Source organism: Cervus canadensis, chromosome X, assembly GCF_019320065.1.
Source record: "Cervus canadensis isolate Bull #8, Minnesota chromosome X, ASM1932006v1, whole genome shotgun sequence".
Lineage (NCBI taxonomy): Eukaryota > Metazoa > Chordata > Mammalia > Artiodactyla > Cervidae > Cervus > Cervus canadensis.
The window spans coordinates 102141384-102163388 of NC_057419.1; the positions used below are offsets into that span (position 1 = coordinate 102141384).

A 22005-nucleotide genomic window follows, 5' to 3' on the forward strand; every position below is an offset into this window, starting at 1 on the left:
TAGTCTGTATGTGTCTCTTGTTTTGAGGTGGGTCTCTTGTAGACAGCATATATAGGGGTCTTGTTTTTGTATCCATTCAGCCAATCTTTGTCTTTTGGTTGGGGCATTCAACCCATTTACATTTAGGGTAATTATTGATAGGTGTGGCCCCGTTGCCATTTACTTTGTTGTTTTGGGTTCACGTTTATACAACCTTTCTGCATTTCCTACCTAGAGAAGATCCTTTAGCATTTGCTGAAGAGCTGGTTTGGTGGTGCTGAATTCTCTCAGCTTTTGCTTGTCTGTAAAGCTTTTGAATGTGTGTATTTTTTATGATTGATTTGTAAGAGTCTTTTATATATTTTGGATATGAAGTACTTATATGTAATAGCAGTTATAAATATCTATAGATAGATATCGTTAGGTAGATGTTTTTCTACCTTATTTACTGAACCAAAGATCTTAATTTTTACATATTTGTTAGTTGATTTCTTTATAATTTGTGCCTTTTGTAACTTGTTTGAAAATTTCACTACTCCGAGGTTGTAAAGATATCTACCAATATTGTTTTCAAAAGTTTACATTGTTTTACAGTTTGCAAAAACTAAGATCATGGCATCTGGTCCCATTACTTCATGGCAAATAGATGGGGAAACAATGACATACTTTATTTTCTTAGGCTTCAAAAATTACTGCAGGTGGTGACTGCAGCCATGAAATTAAAAGATGCTTGCTCCTTGGAGGAAAAGTATGACAAACCTAGACAGCGTATTAAAAAGCAGAGACATTACTTTGCCAGCAAAGGTCCATCTAGTCAAAGCTATGGGTTTTTCCAGTAGTCATGTATGTATATGAGAGTTGGACCATAAAGAAGGCTGAGAGCCAAAGAATTGATGCTTTTGAACTGTGGTGTTGGAAAAGACTCTTGAGAGTCCCTTGGACTGCAAAGAGATCAAACCAGTCAATCCTAAAGGAAATCAATCCTGAATATTCATTGGAAGGACTGATGCTGAAGCTGAAACTCCAATACTTTGGCCACCTGATACAAAGAGCCAACTCATTAGAAAAGACCCTGATGCTGGGAAAGATGGAAGGATGGAGGAGAAGAGGATACAGAGGATGAGATGGTTGGATGGTATCACCGACTCAATTGACATGAGTTTGAGCAAGCTCCAGGAGTTGGTGATGGACAGGGAGGCCTGGTGTGTTGCAGTCCATGGGGTTGCAAAGAGTTGGACGACTGAGTGACTGAACAACAATGGTTTACAAGCAAGTCTTTATTACTCCACTTGGACTTGATGTTTTAGTATGCTGAGATAAAGATCTAATTTTACATTTTTATTTATTTGAATAGCTAATTTCTCAGTACTAGTTGTTTAATGATATTTCTCCCAATGGTCTGCAATGAAAATTCAGTCATATATCATTTTAACCTATGTGTGAGTTGGTTCCTTGAATATCTACTGTGTTCCACTAGTATATTTGCTTGTCTTATCGCTTCTTGGCCTTTTGGTTAAGATCAGGTGTAGTATATCTCCTTATCCTGGGGCCAATCCTAAACTTATCTTTTATAGTGTAGATTAAAATTTGATCTTGATATCAGGTAAGTCTCCCTACCTTGTTCTTCTTTAGGAGTGCATTGACTATTTTAAGATATTTGCTCTTTTCATATACAATTTAGAATCAATTTAACTTCCCCTGCGAAAAAATTGGAAATTTTATTGGAATCACCTTGAATCCATACACATTTGGTCAAAACTGCATTAAATTCTTTGCAAATCTCTTTAATGTCTGGCTTAATAACAGAGAGTTAGTTTGTCATAACTGCTTTTGTATTCAGTCTGTTGCATTATATTGTTTTGGCTGAAGTATATATAAAAGAAATCTGGCCTCACACAGATACATAGTTGGAAAACTGATATATATTCTAATAGCTTTTTTACATAAATGTGGATATTCTTTTATATTTCACCAAACTCAAGTTGTAGTTTCTTAAAATTTAAAATGTGTATTCTGAAACCATATTAATGAATCTTTCATATTCAATTATATCCATTGATCTCGCCAACTGTGCACAAGGTTTTCCTTTTCTCCACTGCCTCACTTACACTTGTTACATGTTGTCTTTTTGATGATAGCTGTTTGACAGGTGTGAAGTGATATCTCATTGTGGTTTTGATTTGAATTTCCCTGGTGATTAGTGATGTTGAACATCTTTTCATGTGCCTATTGGCTATCTGTATGTCTTCTTTGAAAAAATGTCTATTCAGGTCCTCTGCCCATTTTTTATTCAGATTGTTTGTTTTGTTGACATTGATTTGTATGTGTTCTTTATATATTTTGACTATTAACAACTTATCAGACACATCAGTTGCAAATATCTTCTCCCATTCAGTAGGCTACTTTTTGTCTTGTTAAAATCTAAATTAATAAAGATGGAAGTTTACAATACCTAGAGGTGTATATGAATAAGATGTTTCATATGTTTCTTTTTCTAATTTTCACACTTTCTTTGCTGGAGTTTTACTAGATACAGTTCAAGATTGTGGCTCTGTAATATAGTCAGTATTCTGTTTAGTTGTTAAGGTAAGAATGATATAATTTAGCTTGTAGGCAAGTAGGTAATGTTAATAAAGCTAATTTTACAGACCAGTATTTTTACCCAGATAGAAGTTCACCTTTTAGGGTAAGGGAGAGATAAATTGGGAGGTTGGGGTTAACAGATACAAACTGCTCAATACAAAGTAGATAGCAATGACCTACTGTATGGCACAGGGAACTATAATCAATATCCTGTAATAAACCATAATGGCTAAGAAAATGAAAAAAAATATATATATATATATATGACTGATTCACTGTGTTGTACACCAGAAACTAAGACAACATTATAAATCAACTGTACTTCAATAATAATAAAAACTTCTCGTTTTAGACAGCATTTTGCTCACAATGCTGCTCATGCTATGGGATAAGTACTATAACTGCCTCCACTTTATAGATGAGAAGATTAAGGCACAGATATCTTAAATAACTTACCTAAGGTAACATTGCTAGTAAGTAGCAGAGCCAAAAATTGAAGTCAGACAATCTGGCTTTGGCATTCACGATTTAACCAGGATGCTTTCTTCACAGTGGGCTTCCCAGGTGGCGCTAGTGGTAAAGAACCTGCCTGCAATGCAGGAGACATAAGAGACATGGGTTCAGTCCCTGGGTCTGGAAGATCCCCTGTAGGAGGGCATGGCAATCCACTCCAGTATTCTTACCTGGAGAACCCCATGGACAGAGGAGCCTAGTGGGTTACAGTCCATGGGGTTACAAAGAGTTGGACACAAGTATAGCAACTGAGCATGTTCTTCACAGCTACTTCATCTAGTTCCACAACCTAAGCTGCAGCAAAAATTATATTGGCCTAGAAGAGTTTCAAAGTGCCATTAGCCATACAAAACACTCATTTGTGTTCTTTGAATAAGTTCTGAGGATCTAATATGCAGCATGGTGACTATAGTTCACAATACTGTATTGTGTACATGAGAGTAGCTCCTACCCATTCTCACCAAAAGCAAAACTAAAACCCATCACTAAGTACATGAGGTGATGGAGGTGTTAACTAACCTTACTGTGGTATCATTTTGCAATATTCACATGTATCAAATCATCACGTTGTACATCTTACACTTTCACATTATATGCCAATGGTATTTCAATAAAGCTGGGAAGAAAGTAGGATGGAGTAACTTATGGAGAGTAATGATTCGAATTTGAGTTGTTTTCTCAAAGTTCCTCAGAGCTGTGGCAAAATGTTAATAGAGAAATGGCGTAAGGAGAGCTGGCCTTTTCCTGGAGCTGACAGTATTTACATGCAAGGCTTTTTGGAGATTTCCCAGGTCCACTTGGTTTTCCAACTAGTTGTTTTCATTGCTGATGATTCCACGCAGGCTCTGCAAGAACAAGGACTGTGCCCATTTCCTGGCTGCAGCCCCTTCAACCTGCCGCCCACATCCAGGGCCTAACCCCATGGGACTGCCTATAGGTGTTTACTGCCTGGAATGAGGAATGGCTTTTGCTGTGACAGCTTCTCTGGTGCCTCTGGCATAGGACAATACCTTTCCATAGACCCATAAATTCAGGAAGAAGGCAGCCTCTTAGAGTTCTGAGTTACTTCCTAACTAGGGAAACTGAAGGAAGGATCACAAAATTGCCTACAAAGCAGAGCCTCATGAGTTGCAATTATAATAAAGAGCAATGACTCAGCAGACCACAACCTACACACACAGGCATAGAGGCCCCTGGCAGGGCTCCTCAGAGGGCGGGCCTGGCTCTGGGACCCACAGGGAAGATCCAAATTGGCCTTAGGATATTTTCTGGTAGATTTTGGCTTGAACCTACTCCATGTGACATCCTTGTTCTGTTTTATATGCAACATAAGGTATAGAAGATGGAGCAGACAAGCCCTAATCTTTCAAGTGTGCCTGTTTCTGAATGCCATGACAACCAGCCCAAGAAAACATTTACCCTTTTTCACCCTGTTTCCCAAAGTGTGCGAGTGATTTACCACTGACAACACTCCTATTGGAGCCTATCGTTTTTCTGGCCAACATGTTTGAAAGCTGCACTGAGTCACTGCCCTGGATCTGGTCCCCTGCAAACACTCTCTGAGATGAATCAAATATCGGTGGACTCTAAGCCGTGGATTTTTGCTCCACTGTGCCAGTGTGGTACTTCACAGATTATAAGGTCAAATCCATTTATCAGCTGATTCTAATGATTTTGGTAGATGATCGTCCTACTAAGCATGAGAAAACTATGTGAGCTATTGTACTCAGGGGAGAAACTAGTGTTCCAAAGAAGTGAACTTCATACTTCTGGAAACTAGAGATTTTCAGACAAATTTTGCTCCTTTTGGGTTTGCTATTGGAGATGTATTGACAAGAATTGTTTCAATTACACAATACAGGCACTGCACCATGAGACCTGCTTTGTGATAAGTTTTCAAGAATCAGAGGACTAAGGTTGTAATACGGTGGTAGCTTACTCTCATTGCCAGAATATTCTTCTGGCAGGGGATTCAGAGCCTCCCTGGGAGTAGATTGGGAATTGGGCTTCAGTGTCAGTGGTTTTCACATGTGGGAGGAGTTCAAAAGGAAGAAGCTACCAGTTACTGAGCTCCTGGTACATGCCAGGCGCGATGCTAGGCCCCTTATGTGTATAATATTATACAATTTAGACCTTACATTGACACCACAAGGTAGATATTATTTTCCTTTTTTAATTACTGCTTTTAAAACAAATGATAATCCATCACAACAGGCTAAATTTATTCTTATATTTTTGCTTTCAGTTAATTTTTAAAATATTTATGTATTTATCTGGCTGTGCCAGGTCTTAGTTGTGGCACACAGCATCTTCAATCTTCATTTGGACAAGCAGGACTTTTACTCATAGCACATAAATTCTTAGTTGTGGCATGTGGGAACTGGTTCCCTGGCCAGGGATCAAACCTGGGCCCCCTGCTTTGGGAGTGCAGAGTCTTAGCTGCTGGACCACTAGAGAAGTCCCTAGTTAATTTTTAAATTGAAGTATAGTTGATTTACAGTGTTGGGCTAGTTTCTGGTGTACAGCTGATTCAGTTTTACAATATGTGTGTGTATGTGTGTGTATATATATATATATATATATATATAATATATTTATATATCTTTTTTCATATTCTTTTCCATTATGGTTTATGATAAGATATTGAATATGCTGTCTCTGTGCTATATAGTAGGAATCTGTTGTTTATCTATTTTATATATAGTAGTTTGTATCTCCTAATCCCAAACTCCTAATTTATCCCTCCCTACCCTCTTTCCTGGAGTAATGGACAAATTTGGCCTTGGAGTACAGAATGAAGCAGGGCAAAGGCTAAAGGAGTTTTGCTAAGAGAACGCACTGGTCATAGCAAACACCCTGTTTCAAAAATACAAGAGAAGACTCCACACACGGATATCACCAGATGGTCAATACCGAAATCAGACTGATTATATTCTTTGCAGCCAAAGATGGAGAAGCTCTATACAGTCAGCAAAAACAAGACTGGAAGCTGACTGTGGCTCAGATCATGAACTCCTTATTGCCATATTCAGACGTAAATTGAAGAAAGTAGGGAAAACCACTAGACCATTCAGGTATGACCTAAATCAAATCTCTTATGACTATATAGTGGAAGTGAGAAATAGATTCAAGGGATTAGATCTGCTAGACAGAGTGCCCGAAGAACTATGGACAGAAGTTTGTGACATTGTACAGGAGGCAGTGATCAAGACCATCCCCAAGAAAAAGAAATGTAAAAAGGCAAAATGGTTGTCTGAGGAGGCCATACAAACAGCTATGAAAAGAAGAGAAGTGAAAGGCAAAGGAGAAAAGGAAAGATATACCCATTTGAATGCAGAATTCCAAACACTAGCAAGGAGAGATAAGAGCAATGTATGGCAAAAACCACTACAATACTGTAAAGTAATTAGCCTCCAACTAATATAAATAAATGAAAAAAAAGTTAAGAAAAAAAAAAGAAAGCCTTCCTCAGTGCAAAGAAATAGAGGAAAACAATAGAATGGGAAAGACTAGAGATCTCTTCAAGAAAATTAGAGATACCAAGGGAATATTTCATGTAAAGATGGGCTCAATAAAGGACAGAAATGGTATGAACCTAACAGAAGCAGAAGATATTAAGAGGTGGCAAGAATACACAGAAGAACTATATAAAAAAGATCTTCATGACCCAGATAATCAAGATGGTGTGATGACTCACCTAGAGCCAGACATCCTGGAATGTGAAGTCAAGTGGGCCTTAGGAAGCATCGCTATGAACAAAGCTAGTAGAGGTGATGGCATTCCAGTTAAACTATTTCAAATCATAGAAGACAATGCTGTGAAAGTGCTGCACTCAATATGCTGGCAAGTTTGAAAACTCAGCAGTGGCCACAGGACTGGAAAAGGTCAGTTTTCATTTCAATTACAAAGAAAGGCAGTGCCAAAGATTGCTCAAACTACTGCACAACTGCACTCATCTCACATGCTAGTAAAGCAATGCTCAAAGTTCTCCAAGCCAGACTTCAAAAGTATGTGAACCGTGAACTTCTAGATGTTCAAGCTGGATTTAGAAAAGGCAGAGGAAGCAGAGGTCAAATTGCCAACATCTGTTGGATCATCGAGAAAGCAAGAGAGTTCCAGAAAAACATCTACTTCTGCTTTATTGACTATGCCAAAGCCTTTGACTGAGTGGATCAAAACAAACTGTGGAAAATTCTGAAAGAGGTGGGCATACCAGACCACCTGACCTGCCTCTTGAGAAACCTGTATGCAGGTCAGGAAGCACTAGTTAGAACTGGACATGGAACAACAGACTGGTTCCAAATTGGGAAAGGAGTATGTTAAGGCTGTATTTTGTCACCCTGCTTATTTAACTTATATGCAGAGTACACCATGAGAAATGCCAGGCTGGATGATGCACAAGCTGGAATCAAGATTGCTGGGAGAAATATCAATAACCTCAGATGTGCAGATGACACCACCCTTATGGCAGAAAGTGAAGAAGATCTAAAGAGCCTTTTGATGAAAGTGAAAGAGGATTGCTTCCATGTCCTGGCTATTATAAACAGTGCTGTGATGCAACCTAGATGCCCATCAGCAGATGAATGGATAAGGAAGCTGTGGTACATATACACCATGGAATATTACTCAGCTGTTAAAAAGAATTCATTTGAATCAGTCCTAATGAGATGGATGAAACTGGAGCCCATTATACAGAGTGAAGTAAGCCAGAAAGATAAAGAACATTACAGCATACTAACACATATATATGGAATTTAGAAAGATGGTAATGATAACCCTATATGCAAAACAGAAAAAGAGACACAGAAATACAGAACAGACTTTTGAACTCTGTGGGAGAAGGCGAGGGTGGGATGTTTCAAAAGAACAGCATGTATACTATCTATGGTGAAACAGATCACCAGCCCGGGTGGGATGCATAAGACAAGTGCTCAGGCCTGGTGCACTGGGAAGACCCAGAGGAATCGGGTGGAGAGGGAGGTGGGAGGGGGGATCGGGATGGGGAATAAGTGTAAATCTATGGCTGATTCATATCAATGTATGACAAAACCCACTGAAATGTTGTGAAGTAATTAGCCTCCAACTAATAAAAAAAAAAAAAAAAAAAGAAAGTGAAAGAGGAGAGTGAAAAAGTTGGCTTAAAACTCAACATTCAGAAAACTAAGATCATGGCATCTAGTCCCATCACTTCATGGGAAATATGGGGAAACAATGGAAGCAGTGACAGAGTTTACTTTTTTGGGCTCCAAAATCATTGCAGATGATGACTGCAGCCATGAAATTAAAGGATGCTTTCTCCTTGGAAGAAAAGTTATGACCAACCTAGACAGCTTATTAAAAAGCAGAGACATTACTTTGCCAGCAGAAGTCTGTCTAGTCAAAGCTGTGGTTTTTCCAGTAGTCATGTATGGATGTGAGAATTGGACTATAAAGAAAGATAAGTGCAGAAGAATTGATGCTTTTGAACTGTGGTGTTGGAGAAGACTCATGAGAGTCCCTTGGACTGCAAGGAGATCCAACCAGTCCATCCTAATGGAAATCAGTCCTGCATATTTATTGGAAGGACTGATGTTTAAGCTGAAACTCCAATACTTTGGCCACCTGATGTGAAGAACTGACTCATTTGAAAAGACCCTGATGCTGGGAAAGGTTGAAGGCAGGAAGAGAAGGGGACAAAAGAGGATGAGATGGTTGATTGACATCACCGACTCAATGGACATGAGTTTGAGTAAGCTCCAGGAATTGGTGATGGACAGGTAAGCCTGGCGTGCTGCAGTCCATGGGGTCGCAAAGAGTCGGACATAACTGAGCGACTTAACTGAAATGAACCGAACTGAACCCTCTTTCCCCTTTGATTACCTTAAGTTTGTTTTCTATGTCTGTGAACCTATTTTTGTTTTGTAAATAAGTTAATTTGTATCATATTTTACATTCCATATGCGAATGATATAATAAGATGTTTGTCTTTCTCTGCCTGAGTATACACCTATTAGAATGGCCAAAATGTAAAACATTGATAACACCAAATGCTAGTGAGGATGTGGAGCAATAGGAACTCTCATTCATTGCTGGTGGGAATGCAAAATGCAACTTTGGAGGACAGTGTGGTACTTTCCTAAAAAATACATATAATCTTATTTAGCAACCCAGCAGTTTGCTTCTTGGATATTTGGAAGCTTCTGTTCACATGAAATCCTGCACAGGTATGTTTATAACAGCTTTATTCATAGTTGCTAAAACTTGGAAGCAACCATGATGTCCTTTAGGAAGTGGATGGATAAACTGTGGTCCATCCAGGTGATGCAATGTTATTTAGTGCTAAAAAGGAATGAGCTATCAAGACATGAAAAGGCATGGATGAAAACTAAGTGATACAAGATGACTTGAAGAGGCTATATACTGTGTGCTATATGACATATATTCTGACTATATGACATTATGGAAAAGACAAAACTATGGAGACATTATAAGATCAGTGGTGTCAAGAGGTAGGAGGGAGGGATGGGTAGGAAGATCACAGAAGATTTGCAGCATAGTGAAACTGTTCTGTATGATACCTATGATAGTGGATACGTGTCATTTTACATTTGTCAAAATACATAGAATATACAACACCAAGAGTGAACCCTAATGCAAACTATGGACTCTTGAGTGATAGTGATGTGTCTGCATAGGTTCACTGATTGTAACAAATGTAGCATGTGGTTTGGGAGTTTAATGGTGTAGGAAGTTGGGAGTGTACAGAGGCAGGGAGTATATGAGAACTGTGCTTTCTACTTGATTTTGCTGTGACCTGTTAACTGTTCTAAAGTATAAAACGAATTCAAAAAAAGATTACAGTGAAACAATAAATGAGACAGGAGGGCAGGAAATTTAAGAAATCTCCCCATGTTTACACAGTAAGTATTGTTTAGAAGTCAATCTACTGGTAAAGATCATGGAATGGTCTTAATTCATGTAAGGTCTGAGCCTGATGGCCTGCGTTCTGGCTTCAACATGGGGAGAAGGGTCTGTGAACTAATCAAGGTTGTTCAAAAAGTTGTGGTAAAGATATATGTTCATTGTTCTGGAGAGAATCCATCTAGCTTTCATAAAAATTCCCCAAAAGTTAAGAATCACATTGAACTCATGATATTGGGAATAACTCCATGGATAAAGCCAGGAAGCCAACTTTGGAAACTATTTAGTATAATCAGTTTGAGAGTAATGATTACAACATGTTCCAACCTGTCTAGATTAGGAATGCTTAGAAAAGTAGAAGTGTATTATTCCTGTTTGTAGCTGGGGCAGCACACTATAACATGAGACTTTCCTAAGGTTGATATTTCAGGGCGAATTATATTCTCTGAATATACAAGAGCTTCTTATGTGGTCATTGGAGACATTACTTTGAGAAATTCAAGTTAGATTTGTTAGAGAAGAACAGGATGTTAAAATTCCACATTTCTTAGTGTACACAAGAGACAGTGATTCTGAGAGATGAAGAAGAGCTTGCCCATCAAGCAAGTTAGTAGCTGAGTCAGAAATGAACCAAGGTCTCTCACCTCCCAGGCTAATATTCTTTTCAGAGAGGTAACTTCTCTCACCCATTATATATTGTTTCTCTGACCAATTATATCCAAATGCTTATTGGAGATTTCTACTCAGATACTCCTCTCAGGCAGTTCACACACAGAACACCTAAAATCAAACTCATCATTACCCTTCTGCACCTCTCAACACATCCTCTGTTAACTTCCATCTCCATTCTCCCTTGTCCCCACAATCCCTCAAGCTGCTGTCAAATTTCTCTGCTATCCTTATGTTCCAGTTATTTATTGCTGCATAACAAATATCTCAAGGTAGTGGCTTAACATAACAACATTTATTTCGCTCATGAGTATGCAGTTTAAGTAGGGTTCTGCTCTACTCGGCCTCAGCCAAATGCCTCAACAGCTAGAGGCTGAAATCATCGGAGGGCCTATTCACTTATTCACAATATCTTGCAGTTGCCCACAAGTAGCCTTTCCATGTGACCACATGGCTTCCTCACATCATGCTGGCTGAGTTCCAAGAGCAAGCATCCCAAGAAAGGGATGGAATGGGCAGGCGGAAGTCATACTGCCTTTTAGGATCTGGTCTACATTGTGAAAGCAGGAACAAAAGCCTGACAGGTTCAGAAAGAGGGGAAATACACTCCACCTTTCAGTAGGGGAGCAGCAATGTCCTGCAAGAGCATATAGTCCAAAAATATTGGTAAATTATCTTGAGATCATTCTTCAAGGCACTAGTCTCTGAGAGCTACTTCCTATATTGGGATTTGGAGACTACTTGTTTAGTTTTCCAGAGCTCAAAAACAAAAGTGTGTGGTGTTAGTATTACAGAATGGCAGTGCTAATCTGATTTCCTCATTTTTCTCCATAAGATCTAATGATATACCCACTAGAACGTCAAAAAACCCCTCATATACTGTAACATCTAAGTTACATAGTACCAGTACCATATAATCATACCAGTATCACACCATATGATACCAGTACCTTATTATAATCACTACTACCAGGTGGAGTAGAGTAGAAGAAAAGTTTGATTATACATACATCTAAAGTCTCTTATAGCCCTTAGATTCTCGAATTTGTGAAGTGAGAAAATGGCTTTTGGTCCATCAATTTTCACAATTTTAGTTCAATCAGAAAAACACTCTATTGAATCCAGTGTGTTAAAGTAGGTATCAATCTCACTCTAGCTGCTCAGAATCTTTCAGATTTATTTCAGATTGGAAAATAATTATCTATACTGCTGCTGCTCTAGATCAACTTAATCATCTCCAAAAGTTTGGTGAAGGCTCCCCAAAGCACTGGAGCTATGATTCAGTGAAGGTCAAGAGAAGGAAACTGAGCAAAGTGACCCAGTTGGCTTTCCAGGTTCCAGAGGGAAGCCATTCACTAGCCATGCATTCCTCAACTTTAATACATGCCAGGGAGATGGTCTTTAGCAGATTATATTCCACTTGTGCAAATTTCCCACACTATGAAGTCCACAAGGGAAGACTGGTAGGACGACAGTATTTTGATATCTATTTTTCGTAAGGACTTTACTCTTGGAATGTCAGTCTATTAGTAGTGCTGCTAGAGATTTAAACAGCTCAAGGACCATTGAAATTTAGATTGCATATTTATCTAAAGCATCTCTCCAAAACTTTGTAAAGATGGAAAAGAGCAACAAATGGGTAGCAAAGGTGAATTTGTAAAGCACTATACCACTGACTGGTTCAAGCTAATTTTCAGAGCTATTAAAATCTCTGTTAACGGGATTTTTATTTAAATAGGAGTTAAATATTATGGATTGTCTCCCTCCCTTGCTCCTAATCTCCCACCACACCCCCACCTCCATCCGGAACAGAGACATACACCCTCCTACCTCACAAAGACTGAAATTGATTAGTTGAGCCCTGCAAATAAATACATTAACCACATTAGGGCCAACTTAAGGAAACAGTGTTTCTCAAAGTGCAGGCCTCAGACCATTAATGGGTCCCTGATGGTCTCCCTCAAGCGGTTGCGAGAGTATCATAGTTTTATGGAAAAGACAATGAAATTAATTCATTCACATATACTCCCAAGATTAAAAATATAAGATAAATTATAATGGTCACAGAAATTCTGTAATGTTCCTAGAGATCATTGCAGTCTTAAGGGACAGAATTTATCAGATTAGGCTTGTCTTGCCTAATCATTCAGTTACAAGATGGCTGTTTGCTTTTGTATGTTATTTTGTGGATGTTATATTTTTTGTTGTTCCTGTTGTTTATTGTGCTCATATATTCTCAATTCAAAAAACTGAATCAATGACTCTAAATGGTCCAATGAAGTATAAAAGAACTCAAGAAAATGGCAACATAAATATAACTAAAAATAGTGTAAACTTAGTGAGCAAGACTCAATTACAAATATAGACTGTGTATCTGTGTGTTCTGTAACAAGTGAATGTGTGATTTTGATTTTCACATAAGCAGCCAAAAAAAGAGAAAAGTGTGACTAGGAAATATGCTGATGACTAAGTTTAAAAATAAAACTTTTGCATGAAGGTTTGCATAAAGGTATCACAGCTTTTGTGTCCTTTTTTTAACAAATCACATAATATTGAATATTTCCAATGCAAGTATATTATAATGCTTTTTTAGTAACAAATTAATATTTTTTCACTAAAGCAAAGAATATGCCAAACTAGAGGTGCATTATCCAAGGATTTCCACCTTATAGCAGAATCAGGATGTGACAGAGGCTCCTAGAGGTCATTCAGATCCATGTTCCCCTTTCATTTACAGAAAGAGAAATTGTTGTGTTAGTTGGGTACATGGACAATCACAATAAATACACAAGTGCTCAGTTTCTTTGAAGCCATGTATCATGTGACTGAATTTTAGCCCATGGGATTTGAGGGAAAGTGATGCATGCAACTTTTAGGGTGTGTTTTTAAATGGACACCCTTCGAGATGAAGATGAGATGTGGTGGTGAGCCATATTGGACCATCTAGGTGAGGCTAACACTTGAGAGAAGCCAGGATAATAGGCTAGGAGGAGCCTTGATCTCTGGATAACTCGCTGAAACAGAGCCTCCAGGGCAATCTTGAACCTTCTAAAAGTCCAGACTATTATATGAGATAGAAGTCAACTTCTACTCTGTTGAAGACTCTGTTAATTTTAGTTTTTATTTCATGGAGTTAAGCACATACTCAGACTTAATACCCAGGTATAGGCTATTTGATTGCCCAGAAGATTGCACTAGCAGCTGCAAATTTAATGACAAATATTCTGTTTAGAGAGAAAGAAAAAAAAAGGTGTTAAACAACACTGTTGGATGTTACAAAACATCAGTTGCAAACAAAAGGAAGAGCAATTACTATCCATGTACCTGAAAGCAGGCATACCACACTACAGTTAAATGAAACCACTGATCTAGAGCATAAATCAACTCTTGGCGCATGTGTGTGGCATATATGACTGTTGCATTCAATGACTTTTATTATTGTTCTGTTCATCACTGACAACCCAGAGTACAGAAGGAGAGTGTTTTTTCTTCATTTAGTTAGTGATTCTTTTGTGAGTGATGATTTTTACTGGGGAAAACAGTGCATCTGGGTGAGTCTTGATAGAGAATCTGTGATGTGTACAGCAAGGAAAGGTGTTGGAAAACAAAGAAATGAGAGGTTGTGCCTGAACACCCGAGCAGATTTGTTCATGGAAAACAACTGATGCTTAACAACCTGTTTCCTGATTGTGTCTCAGTTTTTAAAGGAAGTGTGACAATCAGAAATATGATCAAAACATGGCCTTGAATTTCACTTCCTTCTTGGCTATTGTGAGAAGAATTAAGCAGTGAATTCAAGACACTGCTTTTCTAAGTTGAAGTATGATGGCTGTCAAGGGTCAAGATGCTTACATGTGTTAAAGAATGTATATCTATGTATAACTGAGTCACTTTGCTCTACAACAGAAATTAACACAACACTATAAATCAACTATACTTCAATTTAAAAATAAAGGTGCTTCATGTGTTTTTGCAACAAAGGATGGGCTCTCTTTAAGATAGAAAAATAATGCCAGTGAAGACCATTCTGACTTTGAGAGACCTGCTTAAATGGGGCATTTTAGTGATTGGTTCTTTAACTAGAAGAGTCTGAATTGACCCCCTTCAAGGTGAAGTTGGCATGATGTTTTGTGTGAAGATTAACATCCAGAGATTCCTTAAAGCAACTGTACAGCACAGAGAACTCAGCTCAGTGCTATGTGATGACCTAGATGGGTAGGAGGGAGACTCAAGAGGGAGGGGATATATGTATATGTAGAGCTGATTTACAATGTTGTACAGCAGAAACCAACACAACCCTGTAAAGCAATTATATTCCAATAAACTTTTTAAAAATCTTATCAGAATTTTAAGAAATTATTATTTTTATTTTGTTTATTGGAGGATAATTGCTGTACAATATCATGTTGGCCTCTGCCATACATCAACATGAATCTGCCAAGGTATACATATGTCGCCTCCTTCCTGAACCCTCCTCCCATCTCCCAACCCATCCCATTAGGATTTTGATGAGAACTGAACAAAATATGTAGGTTAATTTCAGGAAAATTCACACATTCATAATGTTCACTTTTTCTTTCCAGGAACATGGTACATATTTCTTTCCATCATATCTTATTTGTACTTTATTTTTGCATACTTTTCTACATATAAGTAGAAACTTATACAACTAACTGTAGTGTTGGATAAGACTCTTGAGAGTCCCTTGGACTGCAAGGAGACCAAATCAGTCAATCCTAAAGGAAATCAGTCCTGAATATTCATTGGAAGGACTGATGCTGAAGCTGAAGCTCCAATACCTTGGCCACCTGATGCGTAGAGCTGACTCATTGTAAAAGACCCTGTTGCTGGGAAAGATTGAAGGTGGGAGGAGAAGGGGACAACAGAAGATGAGATGGTTGGATGGCATCACTGACTCAATGGACATGAGTTTGAGTAAGCTCTAGGAGTTGATGACGGACAGGGAAGCCTGGCGTGCTGCAGTCCATTGGGTCACAAAGAGTTGGACATGACTGAGTGACTGAACTGACCTGACGGACTATAATCCTTGTGCTGTATCACTTATTTTGCTGAACTACAGCATCAAGAATTTCAAAAGTGACTGTGGATTGAAATCTTTCTGAGTCCAAGCATGCCCGAAAATTATTTTACCTTTCTGCATCAAAGCTTATTTGGCTAGGGATAAGATTCAAACTCATTTTCATTTTCATTATCTCATTATCCTCTAACTTCCAACATCATTGATGAGAAGTCTGATGTGAATCTGATTCTTGGTCTTTTGTGTGTACTCTCTGACAGCTTTTAGGGTTTTTCATTTATTCTTGGGATTCTGAAATTTCACCAGGGCACATCTAAGTGAATGGTTTTTTCATTCGTTTTCTCTGATACTTGGTAGTCCTTTGTATCATTAAAATGTCATGTCTGTCTCTAGCTCTGTGAAAATTTCTTCCATTATTTCTTTATTCTTTTCCCTCTGTCATCTCTGTCATCTGTTTTTCTAGAATTCTTATTGGAAACAGTTGCCCAGTTAATTACCCCAAGAGTTATCCTGGAGCCCCTCCAGCCACTTCTGTCTATTGTCTGTGAGCTTGGAATGATCTCATGTGCATATATTGGCTTTAGTTTCAGTCCAATCTCCTTTCTATCTTCCAGAGATTCCTGAACATTTCTGGCCTCCTGATGGCAATCTCTCTTGTTTATCAGCACTGCTTTACATTGATTGCCTTCCTATAAAACATATTCTTCTGTATTTTCTAATGAAGTTAGGCAGAAAGGGTTGAAGAAATATGTTCTTAATCTGCTATCTTGAGCCAAGCCTCCACTTTATTTTTGTCTTATTGTAGAGGATATGATTTATGTTGGCTCACGACCTTTGGAGAACTAGGCAGTTTTAAAATAGCAAATACATAAACATGAGTAAACAGCATAGAAATTATCAAGATATTGCCTGTTCATTTTCCACTAACCCCTGAAACTTTGAAAGCAGCTGGTTCTGTGTTATATTGTGAACTGTCTGGGGTCTTGTGTCCCAAACCACAGGGGCTCTAGAGGAGGGATATGATCTCTGTGTGGCAGAAGATTATTCCAGATTCCTCAGGCCCACAAGTGGGAGGAAGAAGTAGATTATAAGACTCACCCATCAAGGGACGACATCCATTTGTTTCATTGGTCTATTACTTGTCCCAGAGCCATATCCATTGCTCAAAAACTGATTGGAAGAAAGCACTTGTTGCCCAGCAAAAAGGTACAAGTTATGCCTTCACACTTCTCTTTTCCTGTTCCTCTTTTTTTTTTTTAATGTGGTCAATTGGTTTCTTTTTTTATTGTATTGAAGTATAGTTGATTTGCATCCTTTCTTGCTCTTATATTGATGCCAGAAGGAGATTTTGACCAGTAAGACCCTGTGGATGGGCTTCCCAGGTGGTGCTAGTGGTAAGGAACCCACCTGCCAATGCAGGAGACAAAAGAGATGCAGTTTGATCCCTGGGTCAGGAAGAGCTACTGGAGGATACATGGCAACCCACTCCAGTATTCTTGCCTGGAGAATCCCCATGGACAGAGGGGGCTGGTGGGCTACAGTCCATAGGGTAGCAAAGAGTCAGACATGACTGAAGCGACTTAGTATGCACACACCCTGTGGGTACAATCTCAGAGGCAGCCACGTGTGAATTCCTCTTCCAGCAGTGGTCAGGGTACTTCCCCTATCCATTGGCAAAAAACAAGAGCTAAACATTCACTTAGTGCTTACTCTCTGTCACCTTGTGAGTGCTTTATATGTGTAATCTCATTTCATGTTTACAACAATCCTCTCGGCAGGTGTTGTGATACTCTTCAGTTTACAGATGAGAAAACTGGAGGTTGGGAGCATTAGTTGTCCATGTTCATATGGCAGGAGAGCCTAGATTCAAACCTAGACAGTTGGGTTCTGAGGTCCATATGTGGAACCAGTATGCCACCCTGCCTCTATGTCAGATCATTTTAGTACCCTTTCTCCACCTGATCTCTTAAAATGTCTTGAAGTCTATCTGTGGAGCACTGATCTTGATTCCAGAGTCTGTTGGGGCATGGCTTGGAGGTGCTCACCCTGGTCTTCTATTAGCCAATTCCAAGAAGTCAAGACACTGAGTCATATCTGAGCCAATGCACTGTGGCCCAATGCAATGTTCCCTCCAACGAAGCTGTCTTGCATGAAATATTATGGAGATCTGGTTGTAAATTCTCCTCATAAAAATCTGCAATGAATGGAAACAATTTCTGAAGTTATTATTAGTAAGGAAAAGTCATTGAACCTGTGTTGCACTATCCTTTAGAAATGATATGATACCTCTGTTTATTGATTTATGGGCCACACATTTGTGCATAAATGATTTTTTAACTCTGTCACACACCTCATAAAATGAGCAGGACCAATTTACAAATGATGTAACAGTCTCTCTTCTCCCAGAGGAGCTTTCTCCTTCCTGCCTGACAGACTCAGTGCCTTAAACCCAGCAGCCCATCTCTTAAGCATTCATTGTTGGCTGTGGTTATTTTTTCAGGATTGTGCTCATCACTTTTAACCATATTTATAAGGAGTGAGATATTATATTAAACCAGTGGATTGATGCAGTATTTAGATTAAAAACATTCCATTTTTGGCTCCATTTTGCCATGTTTCAGCCAAGTATACATATATCTATGGAATGCAATTTAGATTTTCGTTCACTTCTTGCTGGTTTTCTGCTAATTCATTTTCCCTTTGCTTTGTGGAAGATTCCCTTCTGTCTGGACATTTTTAACTCTTGAGAATTCCAGTAATATATGCTCTAAGAGAGGCAAATAATCCCACAGACAAGTCAGGTGGTCATATTCAAGGACAACAATCTGTTAGAAGTTAGCACAGGGTGTGTTGTGAGGACGCCATCTTGGTCGACGCCTGATAAAGGAAGAGCTAACTTCATGCTTTAATGATCTGAAAGGGCCGTTCCTGTGCACAGCCCTGTTCCTTAGATTTACAGATTGGAAACTGGGGAGGGAAATGTGTCTTGCCTGGAAAAGGTTAAAATAGATTTGTAGCCAAAGAGATATGTCTAAGGGAGATGTTTTTTTTCCTTTGAGACTTAAATAAGCTAAAAAAAACCCTGCCCTTCACTTAGATGGATTGAGTCCAGGTTTTCCCTTTTTAAAAAATAATTGAAACTGGAGACCCCCACCTCTAAGAGCAAAGGTCTGCTCTGAGGAGCCCTGTGTATGTGAGATCAGGTTTCCCTTACAAACAGGATTGGATTGGAAACCAGCCTGAACCGACCTCCCATCCCCACCTCACCCTGCCCCCAACCTGGAAATGAACCCAGGGAATCACTTCAAAGTCTCAAATCCTCAGTGTAACTAAAGTGCAATAGCCCTCCCCCCACCAAAAAAAGTGGGCTATCTCTAACACTCTTGGAAACTGAGTTAGCTCCAGCTGGCTGGGAGCTACATTTGTTAGGACTAAATATATGGAAAATAATATCAGTTACAACTCAAAGGAAAATTTTACACGTGGACTTCTTGAGTGTATAGCTTTGGTCTATATTGATCTGACTAACAACTATCCACTTTGCAAAAGAAGTAGCAGATTTTACTCAGCAGGATGGGGGAAGGGCAGACCTACTCTAAATGTAACCTACAGATCCTTTGTGTGCGTCTGTGTGTGCGTGTGTGTGTTGGGGTGGGTGATGTGTGTGAAGGGTGGGCAGGATGGGGATAGTGCTATTTGAGTTAAATCTCTTGCAATCATTTTCAACTTGACAACAAGATAACATATCACTGAAGAGCCTTGAATTTCAGCAGAAGCTAATTATACAGTGGATGGGCTGGGGCCATTCTGTCTTATCATCTTCTCTCTGCAAACTCTGCATTTTAAAAGTCTTCCAACCCACACAAAGACTACCTCACTGCTACTCAAAAGCCACTCCAGTGATGAATTTCCTTAGGGACACCTTCTGCTACCTCCTTTCCTCCCATTCCCCACCCCCACCACACACAACAGGCTTCATGATTACTCATGTTGTCAACATCTGGAAGGCATGTGAACATCTTCCAAGTTGAAACAGGTCTTGGGGTTTTGGTTCCATAAGTGAATTGTTAAGTGATTTTGTCTTTTCAATCCACATGACTAAGATGTAGATGCAATAAAGACATTTGTCTGCCAAGTCAGACTCCAGTTTCTCATACCCACTGCTCCCAGGGACTTCAGGGTAGCTATGTGTGTTCTTGAGAACAGAAATCTTTTCTTGTTCCTAATTTTTTATTAATCTGCTTTCAAAAGCTTGAATTTCGATTCAGGACCTAGATGTCTTAACAAGAAAAGTACAAAAGGCAGTGGAAATAGGAATCCGTGTGTTCCACCGCACAGAACAAAAAGATTCAGGTTGAAACTGACTCAAAATGGAATCCCACTTGAAAGTAGAATTTGCAGTAGGTACCAACGGCCTTTGAGTATCTGTGGGGAATTAATCTTTTTCCAAGTTACAAATAAGGGGTTCTTTGGATAAACAAAGATTTGAGGGAAAACAAACTGAAACTGCTATAAATCCAAGACAAAAATATTCAGAGTGGTAATGAGAGACATTTGGAAGAAATAGCATTGCAGATCTGAGTGCTTGATTTTAAGGAAGCAATCTATTTTTTTTTTTCTCAAAGAAAACCTTTTGAACTTTCAGAACTCCATTCATTTGTGTTGGTCCAATTTTTCAAGGCTAAAAAGGCCATCTGGGTGAAATTGACACTCGTTTCTGGGCATACATTACATGTCAGAACCAGATTACTGTTTTCCTGAACCCTCTCCACTGTTTCTTCCTCACTGATGAGTCATTACATTGGGAGTTGCCACCTCAGGTCACCCGAGAAAGTCTCCATACATCATTGTGGCTGGAATCTGTCACTTTTGACTGGCCCTTGTTTTGAAGTTTGCGATCTGGTGTTAGGGATGTCGGCGCCTGTTGATCTTTCTGCTCGAAGTCCTGGCATGGACTACTTGTTTAGCTTTTAGAGCCTTTTGGTTGATTAGACAGAGTGATTAAATCTCCCGGATATGTTCACTTACATTTAATGTTCTCGGACATTAATTTTAATGCGCTCTAAATGACTTGGCTTGATAAGGTGTTAAGTGACCTAAATGGATAGAAAACAGCTCAGGAACCTCAAACAGGCTTTCCCCTCGACTTGGGTGGGGGAGTTTCTGAACCAGAGACCTTGTGGGGAGAAGTCGTCAGTATATTTTCCATCTCTTCTTACTGGCAGGAGGCTACTGGTTACTTGGTTTATGGGAAGGTTGTGAGTGAGCATGGCGTGATGTGAAAGGGCAAACTGATTGCCAAAGGGGCAAGCTTCAATCGCAGTGCATCCCTCAGACATTATTCAGAGAAACATTTCATTTCTGAAGATAAATCTGGTTTAACTACTAAAAAATAAAGCAATTTCCCCAAAGAGAAGTCATTCCGTATGTGGCTATTTCTTTTCTCTGCTGACCCCAAAGAAGGCAACAACTTTTAATCTCCCAAAACGGCACGGTTTCTGTGACTTGCCTTTCAGAATCAAGTATTTCATATTCAGCTCGCATCTCTGGGCCAGTTGTACCTGAAAATCACATCTGAAGAGGAAAATGTCAATTGACCCTTAATAATTGGCATTAACAAAAAAATGATTTCTAATCTATGGTGACTCTACTGCCTAGAGTCCTCATTAGGGCACCATCAATACATATTAAAATGCATGTTAAAATCAAGATCATCCAAAAAATATTTTAATTCTTATTTAATGACATTTGAATCATCGTCACATATGATAAAGAAATGAGGGTTGTGTGATTCAGCTAATGACATCTTTACTAATTTGAAAAAATCTTAGAAAAGAATTCCCAGCTAATGATGATGGACTTGCTTTGTCTTGATAAGTAAAACCGTTGTCAGAAAAAGTTAATAGAGAAATCCTGTTTCAAAGTTACACTCTGTTGATTTTATATAAGCAATTTTAAGTTTTCTAAAATCTATGTTACATAAAATGACATTTGGAGGACAAATTATGGGTCTTTTGGTTTAAGAAGCATTCACTGGGTTGCCACTCAGGACGGTTACTAGAGATGCTGACGTGGAGAGGACAGAATTATGGAGACTAGCGCAGCCAGCAGGCAGGCACATGAATAGCAATGTTTTAAGATACAAAAGATACATGCAATAGGGGGAGTGTATACAAAGTATTGAAACTCCAGTACTTTGGCCACCTCATGGGAAGAGTTGACTCATTGGAAAAGACCCTGAGGGATTGGGGGCAGGAGGAGAAGGGGACGACAGAGGATGAGATGGCTGGATGGCATCACCGACTCGATGGGCATGAGTTTGA

At 39.0% G+C, this 22005-nt stretch overlaps 1 protein-coding gene and 1 pseudogene across 1 annotated transcript in view; both read left to right on the plus strand.

The window, feature by feature from the left end:
- The window catches only part of LOC122435681 (pre-rRNA-processing protein TSR2 homolog), a 114678-nt gene that overhangs the window by 36531 nt on the left and 56142 nt on the right, over positions 1-22005 (plus strand). The window lies entirely within an intron of this gene.
- On the plus strand, positions 1473-1628 carry LOC122436244 (annotated as a pseudogene).